Here is a 19,815-nt window from a genome sequence, read left to right as displayed (position 1 = left end):
TTTTGGATATCGGATTTTTCCGTATTTTGGAATAATTGCATACCATAGTGAGATATTATGGTGATGGGACCTAAATCTAAGCACAGAATGCATTTATGTTACATATACACCTTATACACACAGCCTGAAGGTAATTTTAGCCAATATTTTTTATAACTTTGTGCATTAAACAAAGTGTGTCTACATTCACACAATTCATTTATGTTTCATATACACCTTATACACACAGCCTGAAGGTCATTTAATACAAAATGTTTAATAACTGTGTGTATTAAACAAAGTTTGTGTACATTGAGCCATCAGAAAACAAAAGTTTCACTATCTCACTCTCGCTCAAAAAAGTCCGTATTTCGGAATATTCCGTATTTCGGATATTTGGATATGGGATACTCAACCTGTATATATTAACGTAAATCCATTAATATTAAAATGGAAACAGGGAAATGGTACAAATTAGGACACCTTGTGAACTGTAACACTGAATATGTTATCTATCGGATCACTTGCAGCTGTGGCCTATCGTATATAGGCAAAACTAAGAGAATGATTAAAATCAGAGTACAAGAACATATGAGGAACGTGAAAAACAAACTGACGTCCCATAGTCTCCCCAGACACTTTATGGATAAACACAATTCAGTTGTGACTAAGGAGAATTTCTCCTTTACCATTCTTGAATACATTCCATCAGATCCTAGAGGAAAAAGTAGAGATCTAACTTTATCCAAACAGGAGACATTTTGGATCTACTCTTTGAACACTCTCACTCCTGGTGGCTTAAACGAAGATATTGATATTGTGTCTTTCCTATAATAGTCTTCATAATAAAAGAGAAGTGAATAGTATTTAACCATTCCTATTATTAGTCCGGCCATCTTACAGTCCCCCCCCCCCCTCCCCCTATGTTTATAGTTTTTTTTAGTTTAAGTTTGATAAAAGGAATATACAACTTAGGGATGATTTAAGTATATATAGTATGTTCATGGTCTATCAATATATAACTCTTATGAAATGTAATATGTGGTGAATCTTTCTGTAAATGGGAAATCATGTTGATGTTGGTTATATTAATATTGTCGGTGTAATTTGAACCAGACAATTAAACACTAAACTTTAAATTTGAAACATGTCGTATCAATACTATTAGTTATTATTGCAATAAGTCACTTTAAGTATATTTTTTATCAAATAGTTTATAATTAATATTATTTATCACAAATTGGTCACTTATATTGATTAACACTTATTTAATAAATAGCACTATTAATACCTTTATTTAATTGATGAGATAACAGCACTTTATTACTATTTAGAATTCAATATTAATGTTACAATTCTAACTGTGAAAAAAGAGTTTGACTTTAATGACCAAAGAACTCTTTAATAGTAGACCTTATAAAGAATTTTTGTTTAATCTTTATTCATCACAGAAAGAATCCCTAAAGCTAACCACAAAATTTAACATCCGCTGACACATCTCCATCGAACTACGGGACCATGGTACGCAAACAGCGATCGTGACTCGCATGTGATGTACATCCGCCGGAAGTGCGTGACTGTGACACGCACGCGGTGCGTACTTCCGCCGGAACCGTAAGTGCGGTGCGTTGACACGCACGTGAGAGTGGAACGCATGTAGCGTTCAGATTTTGTCCCCCCTTATTTTTTATAATGTCAGGAAGCAGAATTGATGTTAGTTAACCAGTAAGAATGGCATTCCACATAGTACCATGAGGTCTTAACACATTACTAACTAATAATAAATTAATTAATCAGCCAGCAGGAAGTGATGTAATATCAAGGGAGCTATAAAGGGATGCCCCTATATTGCCTCTCATTCTGTAGTTGGTATTCAATGAGGTTGCACTTGTTCCTGTAAAAAGTAAGTTTGAGTACTATATTGGTATTTTTGGAACTTAGTTATTGGATGGTCTTTTTGAAAATGTATTAGATGAATGGATTCCTTAATTGAAGAGTAACTACTTAATTTTAATATGATTGTAATATACTAATTTAGTTTTACTTGTCCACAGGGAATAGTATCATTCAGGATTTGAAATTTTTCCTAAGTCCTCTTTTTGGTGACATGTATAAACAGAGGTAGACTATAAGGTTCCACCATTCTTGATTGAAAATAGGTAAAAACCAGACTAATTTAGTGCAATCATTGAATACCATATGAGGTTAAGTATTTCAGATGTTAAAAAGTTCTTCTTGCTGGTTATTAATTACAGCTGTGAACTTAATTGGCTCTCTAATGATTGATTGAATATACCACTCCCCATTGCATGTTAGATTAAAGACATCATTTAGGGGATCTGTTAGGTAACCAGTAAGAATGGCATTCCACATAGTACTATGAGGTCCTAACACATCACTAACTAATAATAAATCAATTAATCAGCCAGCAGGAAGTGATGTAATATCAAGGGAGCTATAAAGGGATGTCCTTATATTGCCTCTCATTCTGTAGTTGGGATTCAGTGAGGTTGCACTTGTTCCTGTAAAAAGTAAGTTTGAGTATTATAATTGTATATTTGGAACTTAGTTATTGGATGGTCTTTTTGAAAATTTATTAGATGAATGGATTCCTTAATTTAAGAGTAACTACTTAATTTTAGTATGATTGTAATATACTGATTTAGATTTACTTGTCCACAGGGAATAGTTTCGTTCAGGATTTGAAATTTTCCTAAGTTCTCTGTTTGGTGACATGTATAAACAGAGGTAGACTATAAGGTTCCACCATTCTTGATTGAAAATAGGTAAGAACCAGACTAATTTAGTGCAAATATTAAATACCATATGATGTTAAGATTAGTATTTCAGATGTTAAAAAGTTCTTCTTGCTGGTTATAAATTACAGCTGTGAACTTAATTGGCTCTCTAATGATTGATTGAATATACCACTCCCCATTGCATGTTAGATTAAAGACATCATTTATTAATTAGTTTTGGATAAAAAAGTTCTTCTATTTGAATCACCTTAAATACCTTACATTAAATACTGACATCAGCATGGTTTCTTATAATCAATTGAGGAAGTTGTTATATCTTCTCTGATTTGTTGGTAGCATCTATGTTATTTTAATGGTAAACAGGATGTTACAGGAACATTTCCTATTAACAATCATTTGAGTGACAAAAAACTATTTTATCTTTATCCCTTTTAGGGAACGTAACATCATCTAATTTCAACCAAATTTATATATATTTTTTTGAAGTCTATCTAGGTATGTATTGTACAATGAGTTGTAATGTGGATATAATTGTGTGTATATTGTGAATTTGAAGTTTTATGTGGACTTTAATTGGAGTGTTCTATAACTATTGGTGGTTTCTGATACTTGTAGACCCTGCCCTTTGTATCATTTCCATCAGCTGAATTGATGTTGATTATGTGGATAAATACGGAGCTATTTGATTTATATTGACATTCATAATATTCTTTCGACTTTCCCTCCCTTTTCTCTTCTTTTGACTCTCCCTCCCTCTTCCTTTTATCATTTGTATAAGGATAATGTTTATTGATTATTATAACGATAATGTTTCAGATATTATATTTATCGAATTGAATATGTGATTGGATGTAATCATTGGATATTCTAAACCTTTCTAATCAATGGTAATCACTCCTACTATAAGAACTGATTCCAAACCCCTGATGAAGTCCTAACGGACGAAACGCGTTGGGTTTTGCAACGTCTGGTTAACAAAGTCCTTATCACAAACATCTGGTTGGAGATACATCCATTTCGAGTTCTGACTGTGATCACCTGGCTGTAAAATCCTCACATCCAACTGTAATTTATGTATAAGATTGTAATATTGTTTTATATGAATTTTTAGAAGGTTGTGTCAATAACGAACGCTTAGGATAAATATCGTTTGTTTCTGTACAATAAAAACTTTTAATTATTGTCATACAAAAGGCATATTGGCTCCCACGAGAATCCATTTCTATTTGTAATCTACTTTTAATACCTTATCTGACAGAGGGTATTTCTTGTTGGTTTGAGACTAGAGGTATAGCGCAAGATATTAGGGTTGATTTTTTGTTTTGAGATATATATATATATATATATATATATATATATATATATATATATATATATATATATATATATATATATATATATATATATATATATATATATATATATATATATATATATATTAATTAAACATGCCAAAACCAAAAGAGACATGAGTCTACTGGGTCTTAGAGTCAATGCTATGTCGATTTCTGCTTGACGTGTCCTGCAGAATATGCAATGGACAGAAGAGGCATATGGAAGGCTGAGTATTGTGTGGAGAAGGGTTCTCGGACCTGGTCTCCACAGCTATAGCTGGTAATTCTGATATTTTACCTTCTATTCCTGCACAGCCTAGGAAAGCACAACATTATCAAATGCAGCCTTTCGAGCAAAGAAACAAGAAAGTCCGAGGTGCGTCCTTTCTTGCCAGAGGAAAGAAGCTGCACAACACAGCTAGTTCCCAGGAACAGAAGTCCTCCCCGGCCTCTACAAAATCCACTGCATGTCGCTGGGGCTCCACAGGCGGAGCTAGGCCCGGTGGGGGCACGCCTTCGTAAGTTCAGCCACAAGTGGGTTCACCCCCTGTTAGATCCCTGGGCAATAGATATTGTGTCTCAGGGAAACAAGCTGGACTTTGAGGAGATGCCCCCTCACCGACGGCCCTGCCGGCTTCCCCCACGAGAGGGAAACAGTGTTAACTGCAATTCACAAATTGTATCTTCAACAGGTGGTGGTCAAGGTTCCCCTCCTTCAACAAGGAGGGGGTTATTATTCGACCATGTTGTAGTCCCGAAACCAGACGGTTTGGTCAGACCCATATTGAATTTAAAATCCCTGAACATATACCTGAAAAGGTTCAAGATGGAATCGCTAAGAGCGGTCATTGCAAGCCTGAAAGGGGGAGATTTTATGGTGACTCTGGACATAAAGGATGCATACCTTCATGTCCCCATTTATCCACCTCATCAGGCGTACCTCAGAATTGCGGTACGGGATTGTCATTACCAATTTCAGACGTTGCCGTTTGGGCTCTCCACGGCCCCGAGAATATTCACCAAGGTAATGGCGGAAATGATGGTGCTCCTGCGGAAGCAAGGTGTCACTATTATCACGTACTTGGACGATCTCCTCATAAAAGCGAGATCAAGAGAGCGGTTGCTGAACAGCGTATCACTTTCTCTGGAAGTGTAACGGCAACACGGCTGGATTCTATATATTCCAAAGTCGCAGCTCATCTGCCTCTCCTAGGCATGATCCTAGACACAGACCAGAAAAGGGTTTATCTCCCGATAGAGAGAGCTCAGGAGCTCATGACACTGGTCAGGAATCTATTAAAACCAAAACAGGTGTCAGTGCATCACTGCACTCGAGTCCTGGGAAGGATGGTGGCATCATACGAGGCCATTCCTTTCGGCAGGTTCCATGCGAGGACCTTCCAATGGGACTTACTGGACAAGTGGTCCGGATCACATCTTCAGATGCATCGGTTAATCACCCTATCCCCCAGGGCCAGGGTGTCTCTGCTGTGGTGGCTGCAGAGTGCTCATCTTCTCGAAGGTCGCAGATTCGGCATTCAGGACTGGGTCCTGGTGACCACGGATGCAAGCCTCCGAGGGTGGGGGGCAGTCACACAGGGAAGAAATTTCCAAGGGCTGTGGTCAAGTCAGGAGACTTGCCTTCAAATCAACATCCTGGAACTAAGGGCCATATACAACGCCCTACGTCAAGCGGAGTCCCTGCTTCGCGACCAACCGGTTCTGATTCAGTCAGACAACATCACCGCAGTGGCTCATGTAAACCGCCAAGGCGGCACAATGAGCAGGGTGGCGATGGTAGAAGCCACCTGAATTCTTCGCTGGGCGGAGAATCACGTAAGCGCACTGTCAGCAGTGTTCATTCCGGGAGTGGACAAATGGGAAGCAGACTTCCTCAGCAGGCACGACCTCCACCCGGGAGAGTGGGGACTTCATCAAGAAGTCTTCATGCAGATTGCAAGTCGGTGGGAACTGCCACAGGTGGACATGATGGCATCCCGCCTCAACAAAAAGCTGCAGAGATATTGCGCCAGGTCAAGAGACCCTCAGGCGAAAGCTGTGGAAGCACTGCTGACACCGTGGGTGTTCCAGTCGGTTTATGTATTTCCTCCTCTTCCTCTCATACCCAAGGTGCTGAGAATCATAAGAAAAGGAGGAGTGAGAACAATACTCATTGTTCCGGATTGGCCAAGAAGGACTTGGTATCCAGATCTGCAAGAAATGCTCAGAGGACCCGTGGCCTCTGCCTCTAAGACAGGACTTGTTGCAACAGGGGCCCTGTCTGTTCCAAGACTTACCGCGGCTGCGTTTGACGGCATGGCGGTTGAACGCCGTATCCTAGCAGAAAAAGGCATTCCGGATGAGGTCATTCCTACGCTGATAGAGGCTAGGAAGGATGTGACGGCTCAACATTTTCACCGCATATGGCGAAAATATGTGGCTTGGTGTGAGGCCAGGAATGCCCCTACGGAGGAATTTCAGCTGGGCCGTTTCCTTCACTTCCTACAGTCGGGAGTGACTTTGGACCTTAAATTGGGTTCCATTAAGGTTTAGATTTCGGCCTTATCCATTTTCTTTCAAAAAGAACTCGCTTCTCTGCCTGAAGTTCAGACGTTTGTAAAGGGAGTGCTGCATATTCAGCCCCCTTTTGTGCCTCCAGTGGCACCTTGGGATCTTAACGTGGTGTTGAGTTTCCTGAAATCACACTGGTTTGAACCACTCAAAACGGTGGAAGTAAAATATCTCACGTGGAAGGTGGTCATGCTATTAGCCTTGGCTTCGGCTAGGCGTGTGTCAGAATTGGCGGCTTTGTCACATAAAAGCCCTTATCTGGTTTTCCATGCGGATAGAGCAGAATTGCGGATCCGCCCACAATTTCTGCCGAAAGTGGTTTCATCCTTTCATATAAACCAACCTATTGTGGTGCCTATGGCTACTACTGACTTGGAGGATTCCGAGTCACTGGATGTGGTCGGGGCTTTGAAGGTTTATGTAGCCAGAACGGCTAAGGTCAGGAAAACAGAAACTTTGTTTATCCTGTATGCTTCCAACAAGCTTGGGGCGCCTGCTTCAAAGCAAACTATTGCTCGCTGGATCTGTAACACGATTCAGCAGGCTCATTCTGCGGCTGGGTTGCCGCTGCCTAAATCAGTTAAGGCCCATTCCACAAGGAAGGTGGGCTCTTCTTGGGCGGCTTCCCGAGGAGTCTCGGCATTACAGCTTTGCCGAGCGGCTACTTGGTCAGAATCAAACACCTTTGCAAAGTTCTACAAGTTTGATACCCTGGCTGAGGAGGACCTTGTGTTTGCTCATGCGGTGCTGCAGAGTCATCCGCACTCTCCCGCCCGTTTGAGAGCTTTGGTATAATCCCCATGGTCCTTACGGAGTCCCCAGCATCCACTAGGACGTTAGAGAAAATAAGATTTTACTTACCGGTAAATCTATTTCTCGTAGTCCGTAGTGGATGCTAGGCGCCCGTCCCAAGTGCGGACTTCTTCTGCAATGCTTGTATATAGTTATTGCTTAAATAAGGGTTATGTTATAGTTGCATCAGAGTTTATCTGATGCTCTGTGATTGTTCATACTGTTAACTGGGTAAAGTTATCACAAGTTATACGGTGTGATTGGTGTGGCTGGTATGAGTCTACCTACCCTGGATTCCCAAAATCCTTTCCTTGTACTGTCAGCTCTTCCGGGCACAGTTTCTCTAACTGAAGTCTGGAGGAGGGACCTAGAGGGAGGAGCCAGAGCACACCAGAATCTAAATTCTTTCTTAAAGTGCCCCCTGTCTCCTGCGGAGCCCGTCTATTCCCCGTGGTCCTTACGGAGTCCCCAGCATCCACTACGGACTACGAGAAATAGATTTACCAGTAAGTAAAATCTTATTTTTTCCCTCCAAATTCTACACACAATATCCCATAATGACAACGTGAAAAAAGTTTTTTTTTAGATTTTTGCAAATTTATTAAAAATAAAAAAACTACGAAATCACATGTACACAAGTCTTCACAGCCTTTGCCATGAAGCTCCAGAATTGAGCTCAGGTGCATCCTGTTTCCACTGATCATCCTTGAGATATTCCTACAGCTTAATTGGAGTCCTCCTGTGGTTAATTCAGTTAATTGGACATGATTTGGAAAGGCACACATCAAGGGGGGACGGTGGGTACTCCAGGCTCGGGGTGAGATGGGGCCCGGGTGGTTGTAGTGAGGATCAGGGGACAAGGTCAGCTGCCTGCCTGCGCATCGGCAGGCAGCCACGGAAGAACAGAGGCAGAGGCTGAGCCGCGGCCAGCGGTCATATTCTTAATACAGAGCCGGCCATGAGCCAATCAGAGCTCACGGACCGGCAGCCAATCGAGCTGCATTCGGCTGCCGGTCTGTGAGCTCCATCAGGATTGGCCCACTGCCGGCTCTGTATTAAGAATATGACCGCAGCTCTGTCTCTCCGTGGCTGCCTGCCGATGCGCAGGTAGGCAGCTAACCTTGTCCCCTGATACTCACTACAACCACCCAGACCCCCTCAAATGGTAGTTTGAGGAATGCAGGGAAGGGTGGGGATCGGACGGTGGGAAGGGGGGACCCTGCCTTGTGAGGGTCAGTCCCGGGCCCCATCATTTCTGATGGCAGCCCTGTATATATGTATGTATATATAATATATGCTCAGAATCCAGCAGTGTATATATGTATGTATATATAATATATGCTCAGAATCCAGCAGTGTATACATACAGTGTACCAGGATTTTATGTATTTACTAATAAAAGTGGCTCAGTTATTCACCTGGTTGATCGGCAGGCCCTTTTGTTAGGGGGTGGTAGGATTTGTACTCTAAATCGTGGGTGGTTTTCGCATATGTGAACGTTTAGTGTAAAAAGGGAGGGTTGTGTAATTTATTATCCGTTGTTAGAAAAACAAACGCTTAAAGCACTATGAATGCAATTGTGTAGAAACTGTGTAGCCACCTGAGCAAGAAAGCTTGTAGGTGTTTTATGCAGATATGATATACAGATTTACTGGTCAATAGCTGTTAAGTTGATTCTGCATAATTTCTCTTCAGTATGTGTTTTATTTACCTACTGGTTCATATACAGTAGCTCTAGTTTTGAAATGTAAAATATTTGTGTGTGTGCTGTTTATTATGAAATACCTGCAATCAAAATAATGACAACTATTGACTGATGGTCAAAATACCGACGTGGTCAAAATACCGACATTTAAAATGTCGTCAGGTCAAAGTCGACACAAGTTTTTCATTATTTTTGTGTGTGTGTGTCGACAAGGGCACCGTGTAAGTGTACCACGTCCCCTCGCATGTGCCTCTCTGCGCTCGGCACACTATTATATATAGGTCCACTGGGATGGTAAAGTATGAACACGTCGGTTTCAATGAAAAACTCATGTCAACTTTTTGACCTGTCGACATTTTAAATGTCTGTATTTTGACCATGTTGGGATTTTGAACTCGTCGGGATTTTGACCGTCGATCAATGGTTGTTGGGATTTTGACCTTCGAGATTTTAATTGTAGGTAAATTTACCACATCCCGTGTGTGTGTGCATCCATAGTCTCACCTCCAGTACTGCATAATCTGCCTTACAGTCGTGGTTATTGGGGAGATGTATTGTTAGAGGACTAATTGTGCTGATAAAGCAGCTTCTACTTTGCCATTTATCGAGGCGAAATAGGAAGCAGTAGTGCCAATATGTATTAATGTTAGCCACCGCAGTTGTTATCTCCGCAAGTCCTTTAGTGCATTTTCGCTCCAGTATGACCCCATTGCTTGTGAACAGTGCTTGTGTGAGGAAGTTTGGAGCCAGCATCAGGTTTGGTAAGTAACACATTGTGCCATCCTTAGTATGTGCCCTATTAACGCTTCGCTACCACAACTGGCTATGGTGGTGGTGTTATTTTCACAAGCCACTGGAGAAATGTATGATTTATTCATGGTCAGTCTTTTAATATATTCTAGAGAAATGGTAATAACTTTTTTTTTTTAAAGTGGTTATCACTGTTTGGTACTTGTACCCCTTGGTTTTCAAAGTGAATAGGTTTATTTGTTGGTTTTGTTTTTTGTTATTTTTCTTATATGTGTGTTATTAATACATGCCACTCTCAAGAGAGAGAATAAACATTTCCACTAGAAAGGGTTTAGCTCTGCTTTGCTTGTGAGTTTAGCTAATAAAGTTATATTATTAAATACAGAATCTAATTGGAAAGATGGCTCTTAAGATCATAAATTGCAATATTATATCCGTGCAAGACTTCTCTTATCCCTTAAAATGTCTAAACTGTAAGTTATGTGATTCTTCACACGTGAATGATGCATTGTTACGTATGTAAAGTGTGTTTTCTTCTTTCTATATTCAAATGACCGTTTATTATTCTGAAAGGGGTAAACCTGTGTAGGCTGTTATGTCAAGGGTGTTGTGCTATACACAGAGTTTTAGGGGTATATGCAATTCACGGCGAATCGCGGCAAATTATCGCCGTTTTTTAATTCAACACAATTCGACAGGTGAATTCCGGCAGGTGGCTACCGGAATTCACCATATTCAATGAAAAACGGATTCGACATTCCCGCAGGCGAAAAACGGCCGATTTGCCGGATTTTGCAGCGATTTAAAAAAACGGGAAAAAATGGCGTGGGGTCCCCCCTCCAAAGCATAACCAGCCTCGGGCTCTTCGAGCTGGTCCTGGTTCTAAAAATGCGGGGAAAAATTTGACAGAGGATCCCCCGTATTTTTAAAACCAGCACCGGGCTCTGCGCCTAATGCTGGTGCAAAAAATACGGGGGACAAAAAGAGTAGGGGTCCCCCGTATTTTTCACACCAGCATCGGGCTCCACTAGCTGGACAGATAATGCCACAGCCGGGGGTCACTTTTATACAGTGCCCTGCGGCCGTGGCATTAAATATCCAACTTGTCACCCCTGGCCGGGGTACCCTGGGGGAGTGGGGACCCCTTCAATCAAGGGGTCCCACCCCCCAGCCACCCGAGGGCCAGGGGTGAAGCCCGAGGCTGTCCCCCCCCCCCCCATCCAATGGCTGCGGATGGGAGGCTGATAGCCTTGAGAAAAATGACAAGAATATTTTTTTTTTAATCCAGTAGTACTACAAGTCCCAGCAAGCCTCCCCCGCAAGCTGGTACTTGGAGAACCACAAGTACCAGCATGCGGGAGAAAAACGGGCCCGCTGGTACCTGTAGTACTACTGGAAAAAAAATACCCAAATAAAAACAGGACACACACACCGTGACTTGTACAACTTTATTACATACTGCCGACACACACATACTTACCTATGTTGACACGAAGCAGTCGGTCCTCTTCTCCAAATAGAATCCACGGATACCTGAAAATAAAAGATAATTATACTCACCTTCCAGCGTCCAGAGATACATCCACGTCCAGAAAATAATCCAGGTACTTGGCAAAAAAACAAAACGCAATGACCCGATCCTTGCGGACTGAAAGGGGTCCCATATTCACACATGAGACACCTTTCCCCGAATGTGCCGGGACCCCACGTGACTCCTGTCAGAGGTCCCTTCAGCCAATCAGGAAGCGCTACTACGTGGCGCTCACCTGATTGGCTGTGCGCTGTCTGTGCTGTGACAGCGCATCGCAAAGCCTCTCCATTATATTCAATGGTGGTAACTTTGCAGTCAGCGGGGGGGTTACCCGCGGTCAGCCGCTGACCGGCGGGTGACCCCACCGCTAGCCGCAAAGTTCCCACCATTGAAAGTAATGGAGAGGCTTTGCGATGCGCTGTCAGCTCAGACGCGCACAGAGCCAATCAGCAGAGTGCAAGGACGTTGCACTCGCTCATTGGCTGAAGAGACCTTTCTGTGACAGCTGTCACATAGAGGTCTCTGCATTCGGGGAAAGGTGTCTCATGTGTGAATATGGGACCCCTTTCAGTCCGCTGGCACGGGTATTTGCGTTTTTGTTTTTTTGCCAAGTACCTGGATTACCGTGGATGTATCTCTGGACGCTGGAAGGTGAGTATAATTATCTTTTATTTTCAGGTATCCGTGGATTCTACTTGGAGAAGAGGACCGACTGCTTCGTGTTGTCAAAGTCAGAAAAATATCACGCTGCACATTGCCATATATGCACCTCATGCGTGTGCCCGCTGCACGTGCATGAGCCCTCCCGTGCGTGCATATACTCGCAGTCGCGTGCACTCGCAGGCGCACGATATGCGCATTTACGGTAGAGTTTGTGTGCGTCTAGCGGGCGACTCGATCGTTACATATTTTAGTCATATAATGTATTTTGTAGATTATGGTCCCTTTGATAGAATCTGAAAGTTTAGTTAACGTAGTATGTTCAGAGACAAAGAGATCCCTCTTTGTTTGATACGAAGGGTCAGACAGGGGTGACACAGTGGTGTTTAGTATCCATCGGAAGAGTATTAAATTAGCAATATTCCGGTGTTTGTTAGAAACGGATTAATCGCTCGTGCGTATAGTTATGGCCATAAGAAGTTTATGGACAATTTCTATATTTGCAGTTTATTACCCATGCGGCGGGAAACCTGAGTTTCCCTCCCACTTGAGCAGTTTGAAATAGTCACAGCCCACCTGTATGAACCAACCTATGACCTTTTGTTATAATGCGGAGACGGATTCCTGTGTCCAATGAACAATAAGAATGTAGGGACCATTGTACTGTACTGTGTTTAAGTGTATATAAAGACAAGCCGACCTGGGCCAGCTCCATTCTACTCTTCTCAACGGTTCTCATCACTGATAATCGGGAGCTGGATATCCAGGAAGGCGCATGCGATTGTTTCCCCTTGTGCGTAAGTTCTCTGCAACCATATTTATCTCCTATTTGTTGTAAGCCATTTCTCTCTCTCCTTCCCCTTAAATGTAATTGTGCCGCTATTGTAATTTTAACGTGTAGTAATTCGGTTAGGTATTTTATGTTAGTTTGGTAGTGTATAAGTTGTAATGTGTATTTCTCCTTCATCCACTAGGGGCCACTGGAGCGTAGTTACAATGGGGAAATAGTAGGTAGTAATTGGGAGCTGGCACTTTAAAATTCTCACACTATGGCTAGCTCCTCCCCTACTATCTCCCCTCCAAGCCAGTCTTAGTTTAGTGCCCGAGGTAGCTGGTTCACTTGGGTTTAGCTGAAGAATTTTTTCTTTTTTCTTTATTATTTTATTTTTCTTACTTACACACACAGACTGGCAGCTCTGCCACTGCCAGTCTGCACCGCGGGAGCTGCCGGCGGGGTCCCATCGCAGCTGCGTGCGGCTCGGGATGGGCCCCGGCTGAGGGAGACACTGAGCTCTCCTGAGTTGGCGGACACCGCTGCGTGCGGCGCGTGTCGGGACCACTCCATCCAGCAGAAGATTCCGGCAGCAAGGCAGCGGTGAGTATCAAAAATGGCCGGACACCGCTGCGTGCGGCGCGTGTCGGGGCCGCTCCACAACGACCGGACACCGCTGCGCGTGTCGGGGCCGATCGGTCGGGCAAGATTCCGCTGAGTGCGGCTCCTGACGACACTACTTCAGGACAGCTGTGAGTACAATCTCCCCCCCTCCAGACTGATGTATGTTTTTACTTGATTTAATGTATGGCACATCATGGTCTCCTAGTTTGGGGGACATGGTGCGGAATTGATATCAAGAGATTCGGAAGCATAAATTTTGCTATCAGGAGCTTGTGAGTGACTCTAAACGTCCTAAAAGGCGCACTTACTGATTTAAACTTGGCGCCATTATGTGGGGTGCGGAGCTTCAGCCCGCTCTGTAAGCGGGATTAGCGCTCTTACTACCCGCAGGAGTAGCCTGTGTAGCTCAGTGGGCTAGTAGCTGCTCCATATACTGATCAAATCCCATGATGGCTTCCCTTTAGGGTGATCTACAAATACATCTCCCCGCGGGTAATACAAGGGGCGGAGCTAACTCCCGCTCCGTTCGGCGGGCTCAGACCCCCTCTCTCCGGCCGCATTCTCCGTTCCCCGGCCGCAGCATACAGGCGGCAGGGAAGATACACTCCGTTCCCCGGCCGCAGCATACAGGCGGCCGGGGGATACATTTACATTCTCCGTTCCCCGGCCGCAGCATACAAGCGGCCCGGGGAGATACATTTTCTAAGTGAGGCGGCGTGGGGATACAGGGACCCTTTCCGCTGTCTATGCAGCGGATTCAAATTTGGCGCCGAAGCAGGGGGGCGGAGCTAACTCCCGCTCTGTACGGCGGGCTCTCTCCGCTCCCCGGCCGCTGCAGCATGACATCGCCGCTCCACAGTCCCCCGCCCTCCGGACCGCTCAAAGCTCATTTTCCTCTCCTGGCTGTGCAGGGAGGATTTATTATGTGCATAGTACAAGGTATGAGGGGGGGTGATGGCTTATAACAGTGGGCTCCCAGCTCGGTTACTGTCTCTAGGCAACAGATCCTGTCTCTGGGGTTTTTAGTTTTTGTATGCATTGTGGTGCTGAAATATAGCTACATTCCTCCCTACAGGGCAGTCCCCAACATTTTATACATGTAGATCAGGGAACCTGCTCTATTACATAGACAGTATTTATCTACCCTATTAGGTTTACAAACACAGTATTTCTCTACCCGGTTGGGTTCACTGTGGTGTGTGTGTGTGTGTGTGTGTGTGTGTATATATGTATATATATATATATATATATATATATATATATATATATATATATATATATATATATATATATATATATATATATATATATATATATATATACACATACACATACACATACACATACACATACACATACACATACACATACACACACATATATATAGATAGAGATATATATATATATATATATAGATAGAGATATATATAGATAGAGATATATATATATATATATATATATATATATTTAAGTGTGTGTGGGTATGTATATAGATATATCCATACAATACCATATATAGGGGATAAAACAAACACTTCCGCAATGTTTTCTAATAACAGAACACCTCACCTTGCCACATAACAATTTCCCCCCATCTTTTCTCGCAGGCTGGTCACCATTTTGGAAAGCCAGCGCAACCTCCGAGAAACATCTGGTACACCTAAATTAGCGGTACACTACATACAGGGCGGGGTGTTGCCTTCCCTTTATGATTCCTTGGTGTCACTAGTTACTAATGCTATTAGTAATTTGGGGAATGTGTTTAAGGCATCAGACAAATAACGCTGTGGCTCAGTACGCTAGTAGCGGGTATCTGAACATCCAAAAACAAAAAACCTTTAAGGGGAGATCCTATAGCCTAGGGCTAAGACTCCGGTCCCGCAGCGCAGCGCTACTGGTTCAGGTCTCCGCTGCCCCAGAGAGTTTATTTGAATCGTGTACGTCTCTACACATTATAGTGCAGACCTTACATAGGGCTGTGTTTATTTAACCCACCTTTTCTCCTTTCGTTTGTCTCACCTGGGATAGTCAAAGAACTCCCTCTTAGGTGTGAAGTATGCGGTGGAGCCATCTGCTTAGCCCTCCACGCACCTGCATGACACTCCTGTTTGAACAGCTCAGATTATGCAGGTATGTCACTATTAACCAGAGACCTGGTACGTCATTTCACCTCTCCAGGTTTCTAAAGGAACCTTGTTAACCTTCCATGTTACAATACTAATGATGTCTGTTTTCTGTGGAGTCGGAATCAGTGTCTCCGAATATCCAGGTGCATTAGACAGCAGTTCGGCTGATACTGCAGGTAAAGGAGACGGACACGTCAAGTCCATCAGGGTTCGACGCCGATGACGAAATGACAGCGACTAGTCCAGTTTCAGATGAGCTGGGCAGGCTCCGGTAGGCGGCCGGCAGACACCCGAATACACCATTTCAGGTATCAAACAATGTTTGTTTTCCTATCCTTTCCCCGCAGACGGCAGGAAAGGGTATCAGAACCTCTCCAGGGTATACCCCTCGATGTATCGCCGGTCCAACAAACTGCCGTTTTCCTGAGGCAACCTGGCTCAGGGATCCACTGAAGACACATATACGGCAGCGGGGTTTCTACCTGGTCCGGAGCAGGTAGGTTGTGGAACAATTGTCCTCTAGGTTATAGGTTGTTTCGCATCAGAATCAATTGATACTTCGGTACAGGTCAGAATCACGATTCTGCTTTATGTTCTTTGGAGGTCTCCACGTCTGCAGACTCGGAACCTGCATTTTCGATTGGGCTGTGTTAACCCGACGACCACCGGGGCTGCGACAGTGACAGGTGAACATGAAATCCTACGGGGCAGATGGTTCAGGGGAAGAAACTTTCTGCAGGATTTCTTGAACCATTGGAGGTAAGTCCACTTTGATTTCTCCTACTACTGCCCAAGCTCCAAGACAGACCTTAATCGGTCTTTCCTTTAGATTTTTACGTGCCCTTTCAAGTTTTTGACTCCACACGGGCGATATCTCCGTAGCCAGGGGATCTCGGGGTTAAAAGGCTGAAGCAGAGGTTCAACATCCTCGGTCCAGTCTGATTTTCGATCATCTTATACACCCACTACAGGGGGACAAGGCTTGGGCGGTTACAGACTAGATTTTGGGGTACAACCGTCTCAGGAGTCCCTCGGCATGGATCAGCCGATTTACAATGACAAGAGAGTCATAATGCAGGCGGCGCTCCATATGCTTCTAATCGCAAAGGGTGTTGTTCCCTGTTTTTCACAGATCATTTGAATCGGGATAGTTCTCAGGCCTTTGTTTTCTTTTCACGTTCCGAAGCAAGTTGGCTCGGCCAGGCCTATTCTGGCCTTAGAATCCTTTCAGTCTGTGATCGCTAGTTTGAACAAAAAAGGGAGTTTTACGTGTCCTTTGTCTTCAGAGATGCCTGTTTACGGTTTTCCGCTGGGTTTTCCTTATCAGGCTGTTCTCAGATTCGCATTACAGGATTCTTATTTTCACTGTCAGTCCTTTCCTTTTGATCTCTCTTCCGCTCCCACAGGGTTCAGAAAGATCACAGAATAACTCTTTTTCAAGGGCAGGAGGTGACGTTGGTTCCCTAATGGGACAATCTACTACTACTATCCCACTCTGTACATTAGGGGCTTCTGAATATCCGGAGGATCCAGGAGCTTCTGGTTCGACACAGATCCAATTTATGCTCCTCATAGACGTTTTTTCAACAGGGTCCGTCGGAGGATTTTTCCTTCCTCGGTACCAGGTACTCTATTTCTTCAGTCAAGCTGCAACGCAATGAGTGGTCGCCTACATTCCCCTCTGAGCGGGGGACAACAATTTTCTTTCCAGGTCAAGCTACCAGGTCAGACTCCCGGGTGAGGGAACATTCCCCGGAGTTTTGTCAGCTGGTCCGCTGTGGGCGGAGATTTTGGATCGACCTCAGGGCGTTCTGACTGACTCTTTAACCTTTTCCTACTCTCGGACGTGAGCTCTGGCGGCAATAGCCGAGGATACCCTCAGGGTTCCTGGGAGTTTCGGGTTATTCTATCCTGCCTCCTTTTCTAATTCTACCTCACGGTCGATAACACAGGAGGGAAATATGCGTGCTAGTCCTCTCCGTGGCTCTTGTTGGGCCGCACATGACTTGAAGATACAGACACCTGTTGTTAGTAGAGGAGCCTTTGCTCCTACCTCGACTGGACTGTCTACTTCAACAGGGTCCTTTTCTTTGTTCATCTTACACTGAGTTCGTTTAAACGTGTGACTGTTCACGAGACCTCAGAAGGGAGGAGTTCCCTAGTTCGGTTATGCCTACTGGGCCCCGATTTCAGAAGTCTGTTACCTCTCCTCGCTTTTGCCACTTTTGGAAAACTTTAAGGGACATAATAAGGATAAAAAGGGGTTTTCCCCTTCTTTCAGTTACCATTCAGCCTTCATCTTGGTTTTCTCTGGGAGGTTTTGCATGGCTGCGCTTCAAACCACATTGACCTGAAATTTTGGGTCTCTTCCTTTTTCGGTTTTCTTCCAAAAGAGATTTGCCTGGCGGCCGTAAGTTCGGGCTCTCTTTCAGGGAGTACTCTATTGGCAACTCCCCCGGCTGAGCTTCGGCCTCAGCGGTCGTTCCTTCCAGAGGGGATGTACGTTTTTCATATAAATCTGACACTAGTGTCTTTCAGTCCTCTTTGAATGTTGTCAGGGCTCGCCGACTCTCTCTACAGAGGTCTTAGGCTATTCGACAAAGTGTTTATTCGACAAAGTGTTTTTCCTCTTTGTTCTGTACGATACTCCCGTACTAAATAACCAGGGTCCCAGCATATGCTGGGCTGTTGGATTCATCTGACCTTCAGACAGTCTTCTTGGCGGTTGCTCGGGAACCTCCGTTTTCCTTTTCAGCGCACTATATGCGTGTTGTGGGACCTTCGTGGGCAGCTGCCCGTGGGGTCTCCATGAATACTTTGTCGGGCGGCTACTTGGTCGGACCGACATTCGTTTTGTCAAATTCTACAAGTTTGACACTTTTGCGGCCTCTGCATCACAGTTTGGCTGAGTGGTTTTACAGGACTCTCAGCGCTCTCCCACCCGTTTTTGGGAGCTCTGGGACGTCCCCATTGTAACTACGCTCCAGTGGCCCCTAGTGGATGAAGGAGAAATCAGGATTTTGGTACTTACCGATAAATCCCTTTCTCCGATTCCACAGGGGCCACTGGACGCCCGCCCAGCGCTGTTCCTCCTTGTTTTTTGCTTAACGGTTTGCAGATCACCATATGACTGCTTGTTGAGTTCAGGCTAGCCTGGTTTTTTTTGTCAGGTTCTGTTCCAGGTTTGGTTTAGGTTATCCTGGTTTACAGGGCGTCATTAACCTCCTCTACCTTACGGTTTGTTTATTCCAGCTCTCCTCGGGCACAGTTTTACGTAGACTGGCTTGGAGGGGAGATAGTAGGGGAGGAGCTAGCCATAGTGTGAGAATTTTAAAGTGCCAGCTCCCAATTACTACCTACTATTTCCCCATTGTAACTACGCTCCAGTGGCCCCTGTGGAATCGGAGAAAGGGATTTATCGGTAAGTACCAAAATCCTGATTCTTTTGCAATTGAACGTTCATTCTCTCCCTTAAAGGTGTTAGAACCTTAGACCGGTATTTGAGTGTTTATTATATTGCTAAAAGTTTTCTCTGAGCGTCACATACGCTCATACAGCTTTTAAACTAACAAGGTTACACTGTGTTGCATTTACACCCTAACACTGCACAAAGGTTTACAGTATAAGTACATTATTTATGGTATAGTTATAAAGGTTTAACTCTGTGAGCGTCAGCGCCGCTTGTGATCTCCTCGTGGTCTCGAGCGTCCGCTACGCTGGTAGCGTATCATTACGGTAATCGGCAGCATATACCGTGCTTGCCTCTACGCATTAAGCCGTGAGCGAACGTGCCGCTCGTGCGTCTCGTCCACGGCTAAGCGTCCGCTACGCTAAGTGCGTACCCTTACGGTACCACATACTCCAATAGCGTACTGAGTCTCTAAACCTTTTAGCGTGTTTAAAATAGGATAAATCATTAGGCTTTGTCAGTGTCAACATAGGTAAGTATGTGTGTGTCGGCAGTATGTAATAAAGTTGTACAAGTCACGGTGTGTGTGTCCTGTTTTTATTTGGGTATTTTTTTTCCAGTAGTATTACAGGTACCAGCGGGCCCGTTTTTCTCCCGCATGCTGGTACTTGTGGTTCTCCAAGTACCAGCTTGCGGGGGAGGCTTGCTGGGACTTGTAGTACTACTGGAAAAACCAATATTCTTGTCGTTTTTCTCAAGGCTATCAGCCTCCCATCCGCAGCCCTTGGATGGGGGGGACAGCC

General features: G+C 44.1%; 1 protein-coding gene and 1 long non-coding RNA gene across 12 annotated transcripts in view; both read left to right on the top strand.

Annotated features, from left to right (window-relative positions):
* SRPK2 (SRSF protein kinase 2) overlaps window positions 1-19,815 on the top strand; it is a 379,930-nt gene that overhangs the window by 7,593 nt on the left and 352,522 nt on the right. The window lies entirely within an intron of this gene.
* The window catches only part of LOC134932523 (uncharacterized), a 41,223-nt gene continuing 22,803 nt past the window's right edge, over window positions 1,396-19,815 (top strand). Inside the window, exons 1-4 of one of the 2 annotated variants that reach the window (XR_010179380.1) lie at window positions 1,396-1,882; window positions 2,662-2,765; window positions 3,174-3,233; window positions 3,555-3,787. This is a non-coding gene — a long non-coding RNA (uncharacterized LOC134932523). Of the gene's footprint in view, window positions 1,883-2,661; window positions 2,766-3,173; window positions 3,234-3,554; window positions 3,788-19,815 lie in introns of those variants that run through there. The other variant, XR_010179381.1, reaches the window with a different exon arrangement.

The sequence above is a fragment of the Pseudophryne corroboree genome, chromosome 6, assembly GCF_028390025.1.
Source record: "Pseudophryne corroboree isolate aPseCor3 chromosome 6, aPseCor3.hap2, whole genome shotgun sequence".
Taxonomy (NCBI): domain Eukaryota; kingdom Metazoa; phylum Chordata; class Amphibia; order Anura; family Myobatrachidae; genus Pseudophryne; species Pseudophryne corroboree.
Note: the sequence above shows the minus strand (reverse complement) of the source record. Positions and strands in the feature narration are given on the sequence as shown.